General features: G+C 34.7%; 1 protein-coding gene across 7 annotated transcripts in view; it reads left to right on the top strand.

Annotated features, from left to right (window-relative positions):
• LOC145694449 (uncharacterized) overlaps positions 1-15,475 on the top strand; it is a 103,648-nt gene that overhangs the window by 65,362 nt on the left and 22,811 nt on the right. Inside the window, exon 1 of one of the 7 annotated variants that reach the window (XM_081770695.1) lies at positions 368-899. The exons of 2 other annotated variants lie outside the window; for them this stretch is intronic. The gene's annotated coding sequence lies outside the window, so the exon portion shown is untranslated. 4 more of the 7 variants (XM_081770694.1, XM_081770699.1, XM_081770696.1 and 1 more) reach the window with 4 other exon arrangements.

Genomic DNA, 15,475 nt, shown 5'->3' with positions numbered 1-15,475 from the left:
AAATACTGTATTTAGATTGAACATAATATAGTTGATTATGAAACATTAAAAATGATCTTTTTGGCTAGTGCAGTTAAAAATGATGGCATAGTTTGGCTAGTTTAATCCAATGTACGTACAGTTTCATAATAAAATGAATAAATGCTCATCAAGGGTATGCTGATATTAACTACAAAACTTATACCGCCTTATGCAGAGTCGTTTTGAAGTTAGATTACCGTCATACTAAAGACCTGACTACTGCAGGAAACTTACGTTAGTCGAACGCTTTAGTATGGCCCTAATCATGCGTCAAAACGACTCTGCATAAGGCCCATTACGTCTAATTGGGCAACACTGCCAGTACGTCACGTCGAGAAGCATGCAACCGGAAAGTTGAATTGGAAAGTAATCTGTTTCTAAGAATGCGGCTTTTTTTGTTTGCAGGAAGCAACACTATCACACAGGAAGAAAAAAGCGCGCGTATGGTTTTCTTTCTTTTTTCTCTGCCCGTCAACTGCAAACGCATTTGCAGAAGCATCCCTACCAACTCTCTCACACAAGCTGGCAGTTTGTGATTTAGAATTCATTTCGATCACGGCAAGCAATTCAGTGAAAAGTACAAATTATTCGTTAGAAGAATCGATTCATTTGTGGACAGAATCATAATTCATTTGATTCACGCCATGATTCGTTCATAATGATCGAATCGTTCATGATCGACACAATACTATTACATTGTAATCTTTTAATATATTTGAGCACTTCTATGTACAGTTGTGGTTGGAGGTTTTCATTAAAAATCGCAGAAATTACGAACGTTATTCACTAATATCTTAATGTTTTTCTTGCACTGTTGTGAAGCATAGAAAATGATTTCCTTCTGAAAACATTATGTTGCAGACGTGGAGTAAACTTAAGTAAAGAAAATTTGGTAATTGCATCCTATAAAAGTGTTGGGTTAAGTTTCAAAGTTGGGCGTCCGTTTGCAGCAGAATTTACAAAATTTACAGGAAAGCTATGGATAATTTGATCGTTTGTGTGCTTGATAATATATAAGGGTCTCTAAAAATGTTTATTTGTTATATATAAGCGGTAATAACATGGGACTACGGCGAGCGGAGGGAACTACTTGGCGCAAGGTAACCAAACAGTTGCATTGTGGGAAAGTAACGAGCATTTATGTTATCCACATGGCGAATGTACAAGGGCAATCAACTATCAGTTTTAGCATTTGTGAAGCGATACGTTGATAACGAGCAAAATCTTTTAAGAGTTTGTGAAGAGCATGGATTAATAAACCTAATAACAAATTGCAGAAAATGTGGAAAGAAGATGACAGCGAAAAAACGCGGCGAAAGCGGACGCCCAACTTCGAAATAAATCCCAAAGTGTCTATATCCTTTTTTATTTGTACGAGTTTTACGTAGAATTTCATAAAAGTTCTTAAATTCGGTTTTATGATAAAAATCACTAAGTGCATATGAAACAGTATGAAGTATAATACTAACTTTCACTGGTGGAGGAATATTTTCATGCAGGTTTACTTTTGGCGGAGCACTCGAAATAATTCTTAAAAAATTAAAATTATTTCATTAATTTCTTTCTTATTGTTTCCTAAATTACTTGCGCTGGGCGACATGAAAATGCCTCACTTGGCACAGTTGTAATTCTAGGGGGGGGCGTCTGGGTTGTATGCATCACACCTACAGTACAAAAAGCACAAAGAAATCCTTGCTAGGTGGCCACTAAAAAGCATGAATGCTATCTGAGTAAGGCCAAGGCCAGTGATGTGTAGTAGGAATATTCGCGGTGGGGAAAATAATGCGAATATTCCCGGTTTTTTTCCTTGGCATATAAATTCCCCGGAAGGAATTTATTTCCATTTCTTTACTTTATTTCGTGCAATTTTACTATACGGATCCATAGTATAAATAGTAGTAGAAGTAACAGTAGTAATAGAACGGGTTAAAAGCCTAGCAGAGATTCGTTGGGTTCTATTCTCGATATAAAATGAAAAAAGTAAAGACTTCTCGAAGCGTTTCCGTACATTTTACAATCTGTGCAGCCATATAATAAAACTGCTCCCTTTATTTTCCAAATTATAAGAACCATATGGTTAATTGTTTTATTTCCGTATATTACCATTTCTAGATTTTAAATATTTTGGAGCTTAAAAAAAATGAAATTCGTTGACTGTACTTTATATAAAAATAATATGATTTTTTAAATTTCCGTTTGCACTAAAAAATAGCAAAGTACTAATTTGTAAATGATCAAAAAGAACCAGTTTGTAAAGTAATCTAAATATTTTATGGAGATAAATTTGAAGTGCTATCAATACACCCCGAACCATCGTCAATAATAGATGACCGTCTGTGTGATATCTACGATTAGAATTTCGAGAAAGAATCAGATATTGAGTAGCTGTAAATACATATACTTTTACCTAAATAAATACATATACAAACAAATTAGGATGGTAAATGCAAGAAAACACACGTAAACTCTCGAAATGTTCGTAAGGTTCCCGCTGTATACGATGCCATATGTACAGAATATTGATTTCAGGTACACTGTGCTTTGTTATTGTGTACTATCTTTAATTTAAAAAGATTTTATTGAAAACAAAAAAAGTATTTTTTGTTTAAATAATTTGGTATGTGTATTTATGTCACATATGGACAGAAATAAGTTTGTTTCTCTTCGGTGTTATTACTCAACAACCGGGTTATGCAGGAAGGGGTCATGTAAGCTTAAAGTCGAATCTAAACCGCTTCTCGGCTTACATCCGAGAGAAATTGTCCTCCATTTGAACTCGAAACCAGGACTAATTGGCCACGAATGCTATGAGCCTGCCGACTCACTCACGAAGGACTCCTGATTACGTTGTATTGATCTTTACATACTTGTTAATATAATTGTCAAGAGTCATTTCAGAAGGGCAAAAAGATAAACAGTTACCACAGTGAGACCATTATACAGAATTACATATGGACAATTTCGAAGTACTTCAGAGTACAGAACTAATTTAGTGCAAGTTACTTCAGTACGAATTTTATTATCCAAATTTTATTTGCACATCAGTAAGAAAAGTCATTAAAGGCACGAATTATTTGAGTCCACTTTGGCTCTGACTAGTGATGGGCAGTGGGAATATTCTCGGTGGGAAGGAATTTAAAAATGGGAATATTCTCGGGTTTTTTCCCTGGCCTATAAATTCCCAGGAAGGAATTTATTTCCATTTCTTTACTTTATCTTTCAAATTATAAGAATCATATGACTAGTTATTTTATTTTAATATATTATGATTTAATTCTAGGTTTTAAAGAATTTGGAGGTTAAAAATTTAAAATTCTTTCACTGTACTTTATATAACTAATAATATAATTTTTTGTTCAATGGGGTCAAAACTAGCAAAACGTAGGATGATTTACGGAAGAAATGAAAAAAAAATGAAATGAAATCTTGGAGTTTTACGTCCCACGATTATGCCGGTTAGACTAAAGGAGACGGTGATGATGAGAGATGAGTGAAATGGTGGAATGAAGAAAGTGGGAGGAAACGGGAGTACCCCGAGAAAACCCACGAGCACGGTGTTTGCCCACCACAAAGTTCACTTGGCGGGGCCTGGGATCGTACCCGGGACCCCTAGCACCAGAGGTGAACGCTCTACCACTGAGCCACCGCGCCCCCTACGAAAGAAATGAGTTGATAGTGATGTTCAAGTAGTCAAGAAAGTATCGAACACATTTTTTTTTTTTTTTTTTTTTTTTTAGGGCAGTAGGTTATTTATACAAAACGGAAAGGTAAGTGGAAATAATTTATGTGAGAAAAAAAAGTGAATTGTTGGTAACGAAGATAGAAAACAACGTGTCATGTGGGGCTCAGCCGCTTTCATTCTCTAACGCTCGCTCTGCAACACTGTCTGAATTTAATGTTAGTAACGTAATTTAACGTATGAAACCATAAAACAAACGCATCGGAATAGAATATCGCAAAAAGTAGGTGCAAAAGCTGGCGCCCAATGCTAAACATTAGGCAAAATTAGCTAAGTACTAATTTACAAATGATGAAAAGGAGCCATTTTGTAAAGTAATGTAGAATTATGTAGAAATAGAGATGAAGTACTATTAATAAACCCTGAACCACCATTAGTAATAGACGTCGGTCTGTCCCCTCTCTCTGACTTGAATTTGTGAAGAGGTACTCGGACTTTTACATGTGAATTAACGTATGGAATTTCGAGAAATAGGTAGAATGAAAGGTCGTGTATGGCAATGTTACGTGCTAAAATATAAAGAAGTAAGTATCTTGCAAATTTTGTGATATGTATGCGCAAATGTTGATAAATTGGAGAGACATGTATCTTCTAACATTTACCCAATCTAATTAGTTTATAACATTTATAAATTTAATGTGTTTATAATATCAGTAATAGAGTCAAGTTGAGCAAATCCACTTAAATATAAAATTAAACTGTTACTATATAATTTTTTCACACATATTTAATTGATAGAACATATTGTAAATAAATATACATTTATGCGTATTTTCTAAATATAATAAAGTGTTAATAAAGTAACATAGTACCGTTCAGAATATACATTTTAAAGAATCTTCTGTGGACAACAGTAATAATATGTTGTGATATAAAAAATAAATCAGTTTTGAAATCATAATATAGTAATAGAATGCAATTTTATTTCTGATTAAACATAAATTCCTGGATAAATTCCCATTTTGGGAATCTTCCCGAAAAATATCTTCTCGGGAATTTACTCATCACTAGCTCTGACCCATTTGAACATAAATAGACAGCAAAGATACATCTGATTTCAATGAATGCCTCTCGTGGAGTTTGTATGACCCCCTCGCAAAAAAGTACGGCATTTCGATTTTATCACTGGTAAACATTATTAAAACGAAACAATATTTAGAATTTTCTTTGATTGCAACTGCATAAAAATAATAATAAATTATTAAAATTCATAAAACAAACATTCATAAACTCATTTAAAAAATGCTTTTGTACTATAATTTGTTTGAGTAATGAATGGGAATTTAGGTCTGAATATAATACGAATAACATACTGCGGTGAAACGTGATAACCCATAAATGTGTGTTCATCAAGATTTTACGAAGACGTACACTTTTACGAACATCTTTCGTTTTTTGGTTTAAACCAGTTGTTTTTCTTTAAAGACACCTAGTTCAAACCAGCCAACCCTGCTGAGAACCAATCCTGATTTTGATATGTAAACATTACATTTTAAAAGCATATGTATTTACAGCTACAGAGTTGTATTTACCAATTTTATGTTTACTACTGTAAAACCGTTACAAGGATTATACTAATGTTAAAATAAGTTAATTCATAGGAAAAAAATGTCCCTGACATACTAATTTCCACTGGCCGATTATTTTTGCGCGCTGTAGAAAAACTATACCGTATTTAATGTTTGCAAGTACAGGGTTACAAGTGTGAAAACATTAGCCGTGTTCTAATGTGTGTGGTTTTATGAGATACAAGATGTTCATTTGCACCATCGTATTTTTTTGGTAAAAGTTCACTTTGGCAAACATTCATAGGAACGATACCAAAACGAAACCTACGGGGCTTCTAAACCCCTTTGCTCCCTCAGTTATATTCTATGGAGTAAATAACACACAAGATATTGTATGTGCAAGTTTCGGGGAGAAACTAAAACATAACCAAAATCAGTTGTTCTGCACAAAGTGCAATCTTGCGGATACTTTTCTATGGTAAAAGGTTTTTCATATGCGTCACCGTTTTCAAAACTGCCGCTAAGACATGTTGCTTCTATCACATAAAACGTCCAGTACCACTAGCATAAAAATATTTATTGATAAATGACCAGAATAAAAAGTGAAACAGGAAAATGGCATGGGACACACCTAATGCTGTGGCTGTGATCCTCAAGGCTGCCTTTCATGGTGGCTTAAGGCCCAACTTCGAAATTTTAAATGGAAATATGCGTCTAGCGATACCTCGCTAGATAGATCTTCAAACATTAAACAGCGTTGTGGCAAAAGATTGTTGATATCATCACCGTTTTCAAAATGGCAGCCTAAACATAGCGCCTGCATCAGATAAAACGTCCTGTACTACTAACGTGAAAATATTTAGAGATAATTCAACAGAATAAAAAGTGAAACAGAAAAATGGCATGGGGCACGCCGAATGATGTGGCGGTGATCCCCAGGCCTGCCTTTCATGAGGGCTCAGGGATCAACTTCGAAATTTTAAATGGAAATTTGGGTCGATTAAATTTGTGTGATAAATCTTCAAATATTAAACAGCATTGTAGCAAAAGGTTTGTCTTATGCGTCACTGTTTTCAAAATGACCGCCAAGACATAGTGCCTATATTCGATAAACCTCCAGTACCACTAATATGAAAACGATTGAACATAATAAATGAACCAAAAAAAAAAAAAAAAAAAACAGGAAAATGACATGGTGCACGTTGAATTATGATGTCGCTGTGATCCCAGGGTTGATCTTTGATATTTTAAATGGAAGTATGGGTCGAGTGATACCTCGTTCGATAGATTTTCAAACACTATATGACGTTGTGTTAAAAGATTTTTCATATGGATTACCGTTTTCAAAATGGCGGCCAAGACTTGGTGACTATCAGACGAAATTTTTACTACCACTAATATAAAAACCTTTGGAGACAAATGAACACAATAAAGCTCGTATAGGAAACTACAGAGGACATTTATCATTCCACGGCTCGAGAATGATACAACAGAGAAAAAGATGATTCAAGTAAAAGTAGCATAATGCAAACCTCTCTCCATCAGTGAGTAAAGCGGGAATGATTGGGACAATCCCAAATGAGAAACCCACTTTTACTTGCAATATATATAGTATGTCTGAAACATTTGTTTGTACAATTAACTCGTACTGTAATGAATAAAAATAAGGGGAAATTCAGTTTGAAGGGTAACACTCATTTGTATTACAAAGTGTGATTTGATAAGGATAAGGAAACAACTGAAATGCGAAAGAATGTAATAATGCAGTTTCAAGCTTGTAAACATTTTTCCCACACCTGAGAATTTAACGCAATGCTTTAAAATATTTGGGAGGCATTTTTATCAGTATGTACCGTTTTGTTATTGAGGATCACAACTAAAATTACCGTTCAAAGTTATTCGGAATGTAACTGTGGACATCTCAGTGAACCTCATATTCTATCTCTTAAATTTCCCTCACAGGTGGTATTGGTTAGGTTGAAAATGGCATGCATCCTGCTTCGCCTGTTATAACTGAAATTTTCGTTGTCTTTGTTTTCCGCTAAATGAACGTCGGGATGGTACCTGCTGTACTCCCCGGCCGTTCAATTCCCACATTTTTGGCCACTAATCTGCGATCTATGGAAGACAACTGCACGTCATAAAATAAAGTTATGCCACGTCAGTTCACAATCCTGAACTTTACGCACGAAAACTGAAGCTAGGAGATACGCCCTCAAACATTATCCATCAGAAATATTCACTTAAAGAATTAAAACAGTGTTGTTTGAATTATTAAATAACAATGTAATAATACTTTGTACACAAAAACGTCAGGCGACAACTCTCGTCAAAGAGACGCTTTATCTGATAACAGGTGCCTTGTCTTGGTAATTTTGAAAATAGTGACCCTTGTGAACAATCTTTTCCCAGTGTTCTTTAGATTCCATAGGTCTATTGAACGAGATATCACTTGTCCTATGTTTCAATTTTTAAAATTTTCAAGTTGGGCCTTGGACCCCTATAAAGGGCGGCCCTTTGCGTCACCGCGACAATACCATTCGATGTACCTCATGGCATTTCCTATTTCAGTTTTCGTTCGGCTCATTTATGTTCAACTGTTTTCGATATATATATATATATATATATATATATATATATATATATATATATATATATATACATATATGGCAATGCACATCCGATGTTTCCTGTTTCACTTTTTGGTCTGTTCATTACCTTCGTTTTTATATCAGTGGTAGTGGTCGTTTTATCTGATACTGGCATCATGTTTTGGCGGCCATATTGAATACGGTGACTGACATGAAAATCTTGCCACAGTGCTGTTTAATTTTTGTTGATCTATCGAAATAGTATCATTCACCGCAAGCTTCCATTTAAAATTTTGAAGTTGGGCCCTGGGCTTCCATGAAGGGCGGCTCTGTGGGTCACCGCGACAACACTATTCGATGTGCACCGTGGTATTTCCTATTTCAGTTTTGTTCGGTTCATTTATGTTTAACAATGCACATCCGAAGTAATGTAATGTCGAATACTATCTGTTATGATTATTCATAAGTACAAAGGAATAATAGATTAAAAATTTGATTTTGTTCTCAAAGGCGTCATTTAGAGAGGGCAGGAGGGGGCAATTGCCATCTCCCAAGAGTTACAGAAATACATATTTTAATTGACTGTCTACTAATACACTTGTAATAAGCGTGAAACTCTTATATGTGTGTTGTTCTTGCCCCCTCAAGAGAAGTCTGGAATACGCCCCTGTTTGCTCTGAAAAGTTTGATCTCGATAAAGTACATAGATAAGTATCGTATATAGTCACCTGGATGGTCTTTAGTAGACAACAATCGTAATGCCCTGTACAGTAAATTGGTATCTAAACTGTTATGGAAATACGAAAAACAGTGTTAGGGACTAATATACTGCTTAAAATTCCGAATTGTTTGGAAATAATTTTAATGTTTTCTTGGCTTTCTTTGACATTACACCTATTGCTTTGGTAGTTGGAACTATAAGTTATTGCAATTACGTAATTTTAAGCAGATCAGCAACTAGTCTAACGACTAGCACGGGTGCCTTTGATGCAAGTGGTCCCGGATTTTCTTTCTGTCAGGAGAGCACACAAAAAGTTTATAATCATTCAATTTTTTTAATTGTTCGTCTCTATAAACATTATTTAATCATTACGTCTGCTGAGAACCATCTATATGGTTAGGGACGACGTTACTATACTTTTCTAAAAACCATTTTGAAGAAAACTAAATTTTCAATCCCTTGTACCATTTTTCCTATTTATTTAAAATATCTCAGAACATATTAATAGTATTTGATACAAAGGTTTAAGTTTGTCTGGATGTGCATAACCCAGTCAGTCTCATTTGTGTTACTGCTGTTTCAGATGCCTTCAAACAATTTGAAGGTTCTCGTTTAATATTTATATTTTAATAAACTGATGTAGTGTGGTATTGCAGTGCATTTCATACAATGTCCCCTCCCGACATTACCACGGTGCAAAGTTTAAACTATTTTCATTATTTAATGTAAAATTTGCAAGAACGTCACAATATACATCGTCCCTCCTGTATATCTATGTAGAGATAGATAGATGGGCTGAACTATTTGAAATGACTCCGATTTCTAAACTAATTGACATACATACATATATATATATATATATATATATATATATATATATATATATATATATATATATATATATATATATATATATATGAAATTAAGTACCAGGCGAATGCCAAGAGGAAGAAGTAGTTTGACACTCGGCAATCCTATCTGAGTAGAAGTGATGACAAGTCAGCATGAAGTTCAATCTTTTAAATTGCACTGCGTCAGGTTATTGCATATTTCAAATTTAAATGACGAGCTTAACAATACACATATTCAGTATTTTCAAGCAAGGATGCTGCTGTAACAAAAACCTCCATCTTTTAAAGAAGGCGTCAACAAAGCAACTGACGTGTACAGAGCGTTGCATATCCAAAACAATATGGTATCGAATACTATGGGCACGCTATAGCTTGGAGTTACAACTACGAAACACTATCACTACGTAGAAGCAAAGGAAAGCGACATTCTTTTTAAACAGTGTTGCATTCATCTTCATCATATCTCCGTAATGGTTTAGATAGCTAATTACTGTAAAGATCATTATTTTTGTTTAGTCCATTGAAGGTTATATACAGAGAGATTCTTAATAGGGTTTACAGCTTCAATCAATTATAATTCTTTATTGAACCCACATGCAAAATTTTTTTATATATCATTATACAGCAAAACATTTCAGGTTTTTGGTGACCCTTATGGCTCAATGTGTGCACGTGCGGTCACAACAAAACGAAAGTCGATTTCTTGCCAAACATCAGCCAGAATTTTTGGGGTAACGTCCGCGATTGCTGTTGTGATGCGATGGTTCAGTTCATTATCATTATGAGGTAAGGGAAAGATGTGCCCTCATGCACAAAAGAAAAAATACGCGTATACTGTAACCCACGATCTTTCGCAATTATTCCATTTTCCTTACGTTTATGGGTAAAATTCAGTTATTAGTAAGTGGAGATAATAGAAAGCAATCCATCTAAGAAGATATTTCCAAAAAAGATAACAAAATAATAAAAATATAAGCAAAAAACAAAATTATGTTCGGTTTTGTGTATACTGGCAATAATACTTTAAAGGAAATTTTGCTTACTATCGTTTTGAATTTTATATCCTTCTACACCTAAAAGTAAGGGTAGTTTACTGGAGGATGAAAATTTAAAATAATTCAATTTTCTCAACAAAAAATCAGCTATGACGATTTTATTTATTTTTTTATAAATATATATTTTATTAATAACTCTCCACCGTAGTATCAATCATTTTTCTGAAAAAATACATATGGTATAATTTACTGTATGGTATGCGTTCTTTTTCCACAAGTTTTTCAACCTCATATCATAAATAATCGTATCATTAATAACATACAATATGACATCTCGTTCTTCATGTAAGCATTCAGAAGGAGTAGTTTACTCTTAAAGTGAGCTTTCCACCGATGATTTTACCATTAACGCCTCAGGCAATTTTGTTCATATTTCGTAAAGAAATGTTTCATTAATAAACTAACATACACCATTAATCATTTAACCCGGTAACATGCAGAAAGAGACCTTTTTTCAAGGGTTGATTTTATTTTTTACAATTTTCTCAGTAATAACAGACAAATTTGCTGTAATTTCAGTAAAAATATTTTCTGTAGTAATCTTACAATGTCGTATAACTCGCTTGTTCCGAAAAGAATAATCCAAAAGAGATAGTTTACTTTGACAGTGAAATTTTTCCCGACGATTTGCTTAAAAATTACTCGATATATTTGGTCCAGATTATAAATGATATACTATATGGCATAAATCGTTTATCCTCAAAATTACAGATAGAATAGTTTACTTTTGGGGGTAAGTTTATACTGATGACCTTCCCAAAAACAACTCAGGAGATGTTTGTTGTTCATATTTTCTAAATAGATGTTGCATAAATAACATAGCTATGTAATTCCCTCATCCTAAAAATCTAGAAGTTGTATATTACTTTCGACAGTAAGTTTTACTCTGCGATTTTCTCAAGAACGGCTCAGGTGATTGTGTTCGTATTTCATAAATGTTTTACGAAAACACTAACAATATAGCATAGCTCGTTTGTCCTGAAAAGATCCACAAGTGATCATTTATTCTTAAGGTAACTTTTCTCATGATTTTCCCAAATTACTGACGCTTTTGCTTATAGTTCACATACAATTATATCCTTAATAATTCTAATATATGGCTTAAGTTATTTCTAACGGAAATATGACAAATGAGTACTTTACCTGTGGTCCTAAAGTTTCTTCTAGCAAAGTTTTCCAAAACACATTATTTTATTCGCAATTTCCCAAATAAATATTTCAATAACAGCTGCTGCCTAACATGAGTCAGTGTAAGAAATTCGAGCGAGAAAGTACAGTGCGTTTGCTCCGTGCCCTTTCTTAAATATATTTTTAAATGTTACACCTAATCATAATTTTCCGAACAAAATCGAAACTTATTTTTAAATGTGTCTTGTTGTGCTCAAATGGTTCAAGTGCATTGATTCTGGATATGATTTCCAGTGAAAGCTAGTGTATTTTCGTCCAATGGATGTGACATGTAGGTGCAAAGAAAAAAGTGTTTAAATAAGCCTAACGAAGCTAATCAATAATACAATATTACGAAATTATCGAGGAAACGTTGTTAATATTAGGTAATTGCGACTGAAATGTCCAAACGATGATTGTCAATTCCAAAGATAAAAAAGTGAAAAACACAATGCCGGGTTAATCAATGGCCTCTAGATAAAGTTATCCTACTAAGAAGTGACTGAGATACCAAAAAATGTGATCGCTGAAAGACTGTTATGAGAATACAGAGGGTGAGAGAGAGTTTAATACTGCAAATCATGGATAGTCAGCACCTTCGTTTGAGGGCGAGTATTGAAGTCCGTAGGCCTACATAGGTTAACATTGAAATGAACATTAGAACACAATACCAGTTTAATATTGATAGGGTCTTACTCACAGGTTTGCAGTGTATTTGACGAGGTTTGATATTGTAACGATCCTTGCGAGCAACTGAGCCTTCCTTACTGTACACTGTAAGTTAAATTCGTGCTTAATTAAAACTATGTTTGTTTAAATTTCAAACTGTTGACTGCTATCACATGTGCATCATGGACAGCAATCCGCCAGTAATTCTTTGTTTCCGCCTGGCGGGAGCTCATGTGGTTCGGATTCCACGTTAATTAGTAGGTCCACGTCTCATATAGCCTCGCTCCTGAAAGGGATGATAAACTCAAAATCACATCACACATCTTTGTTTTAGCCCATAAATGTCTTCGTTCATGAGTTCATTCGTGGCTAAGCGGTTAGCGTACGCACCTTTGGCTTGGAAGACTCTGCGACAGCTCACGTGGTTCGGAGTCCACGTTAATCAGTAGGTCGACGTCTCATATAGCTTCGTTGCTGAACGAGACGTTAAACTCAAACTCAATGTCTTTGTTCATAAATTTCTTTGTGTGTGGGTTTGCATATACGTGACGTGGACATTAAATTTTGACTTCTACGCCATATGTATCTAATTACATACACACCTATAGAACGAACGAAGGGCGCCTATCAGGAGGAGTAAGGTGGGGCGCTTGCCCCCCTAAGAGGAAATTGTACTTCGGAATGTTGAAAACCCAACAGAATTTTTACATTAGTTACAGCAAAATTTGAAACTATATTTGAAACGTCGCTTATCTTGCCCTCTCTTGGAAACCAGAATATGGGCGTCCAGCTTGCCGCGTTATAGCCTACCGAATGTGGCAGACTGGAATATAGGGTATGGCTTTTTAATTTTTCCCAACTATTTCAACTGCTTCAATTGATACGGCTCTATAATAATAAGAGAGTGAATTTAGTATTTTTAACCTTCGATTTAGAAATAAAGTTTGCGAGAATTTCATAAAAAAAAAAATTTACTCAGAATTTTATATAATAGTTTGTTTTATTCGAAATTACATACTTCCTGCAACTGTTTTCTGATTGCAATTATGTGAAATGAAATATTTAAGTTTACGTCTCACGTTTATGCCGGCTAGGCTAAAGGAGACAGTGGTGATGAGAAATGAATGCAATGGTCGAATGAAGAAAGTGGGAGAACCGCGAGAAAACCCACGCATACAGTGTTCGTCCAACACAAGTTTCACTTGGCAAAAGCAGAAATCGAACCAATGACTCCATGCACCAGAGGTGAACGCTCTACCAGTGATTCACCGCGGCCTCAGAAGTTATTTAAAGGAGAAAGGAACTAGTTTATGAAAACTTGATGACGAACACATTTGTTTAAAAAAAATACCAGCTTTTCGTGAAATATTGCTTATAGACAGGGGCGGATTGAGGCTTTTGGGGACCTGGAGCAGACTATTTTAAGGGGGCCCTATGTTACGAATTGTTCCAGCTCATAAAGTTTCTTTGCTGCCTTCCACTGCCTCATAGGCTTATCGAACCACCGAGAACTATGCTGTATTAACAGTTAAATAATTATATTCAGTATTAACTGCTGATGGAAAGACAAATCTAGCGATACCGCGAGGATAACGAGCCGAAAAAAAAATTAGCATACGTCTGAAGTCTATAATATAATAAGTTGATTGCTATATTTTAGTATTAAACAGAGGGGTTTTAAGAGGCCCCCTGAGCTTGGGGTCCCGGAGCCTGAACTCCATTGGCTCCACCCTTAATCCGCTAATGCTTATAGATTCAAGATGTTGGGCCTGGTCCGTGGTAAAAATTCTGGCCCGTGCTGACCTCTAGCCCCTGTATATATGTTATATTTGGAAATACAGTAGAGTTTCGCTTATCCGACATAAAACAGGCAGGCAGAGCGCCGGGATTTACAGATGGGTTAAGAAAAGACCTATTAAAAGTCGAACTATAATATAATTTTGCATATTACGCATCTAATAATCATTTTTTGTAATAAATAGATATAATGCATTGAATCAGGGACGTATCGAGCGTGAGGTCCTGGAAGCTGTTCCCTTCCAAAACGCAAGCACTTTTTAATAAACCTTTTTTCACTTTTAAAGTTCTTTTTTTATCAGATTACTTTGAGGCAGTGTCCAAACTGTGGGCAATACGTTCTTATAATTCTAAGAACATACCGTAATGCCATTGATAACAGGTGGAATTAAAGAACAATGTAATTGAAATTACAATTTCGATTCCGTTCTGTTTATAACGTTAATGGATAAGAACGATACACTCATTGCCATTTGCTATTTTTGTTGTGTGATATACGTAGCAGACAGTTCTCCTTACATGAGTCTCATTTTTTTTATTTCGTTTGTGCTACAATGCAACTTGTTTAAAGTAAACCAGTTCATAGATGAAAAGTAAGAAAAAGTTTAAGAGAAATACAGAACTGTTGCACTATTATTGTTATTACTATTATTATTATTGATATTTTTGGAACATTAGAATTAAGTGCTTACGAGGATTCGTGTTGGGCCCCGTCCGAAAAGAAAACAACCTGGATACGTACCTGCACTAAGTGATAGACGTACGAGTCATTGTATAGATGGGCGTACTAGGCGGTAGAATCCAGAGCATCAAAACAGACTAAGAGCACAACTTGCAGTTCTTCTTGCCGAATGATCTTACTTTTTACCTGCAATGATATGTCGGATAATACAGTATGTGGAATAAACGATCAGATAAGCGAGATCATGGCGTATTGGTGTTTCATGCACTTAAACCTCTAAAATATCTGTGCAGAAAACATCTTAAACTCACTAGCAAAATTTGTGGGTATGGTCGCACATCTTACCTTATAAAGTATAGTCTTATAAAGAATACATATATATATTTAGCATGCTGAAAACCTAAAGAAGACCAGCTTCAATACTATTCTATAGCTTTTTTCTTTATAACGGGAAACTTGTACATTTCATCACGATAAATCACGTTTGGTACTAAGATATCGGTTTCTGTCTATATATATTTTTCACACTTTAATAGAGACAAAATTGTTCTTTTTCGAAGAAAAGAGAATGAGAGAAGAAGCTATACAATAGCATAAACTGAAGACAGTCGCTATTACTAATAGTACACTAATTCTGAATAAATATATCATTAGAGGAAACAAAAAGTTATTTC

Source organism: Thermobia domestica, chromosome 9, assembly GCF_964235325.1.
Source record: "Thermobia domestica chromosome 9, izTheDome1.hap1.1, whole genome shotgun sequence".
In the NCBI taxonomy this organism is placed as follows: Eukaryota; Metazoa; Arthropoda; class Insecta; order Zygentoma; family Lepismatidae; genus Thermobia; species Thermobia domestica.
The sequence above is the reverse complement of the archived record's forward strand: the minus strand, read 5'-3'. Positions and strand labels throughout refer to the sequence as shown.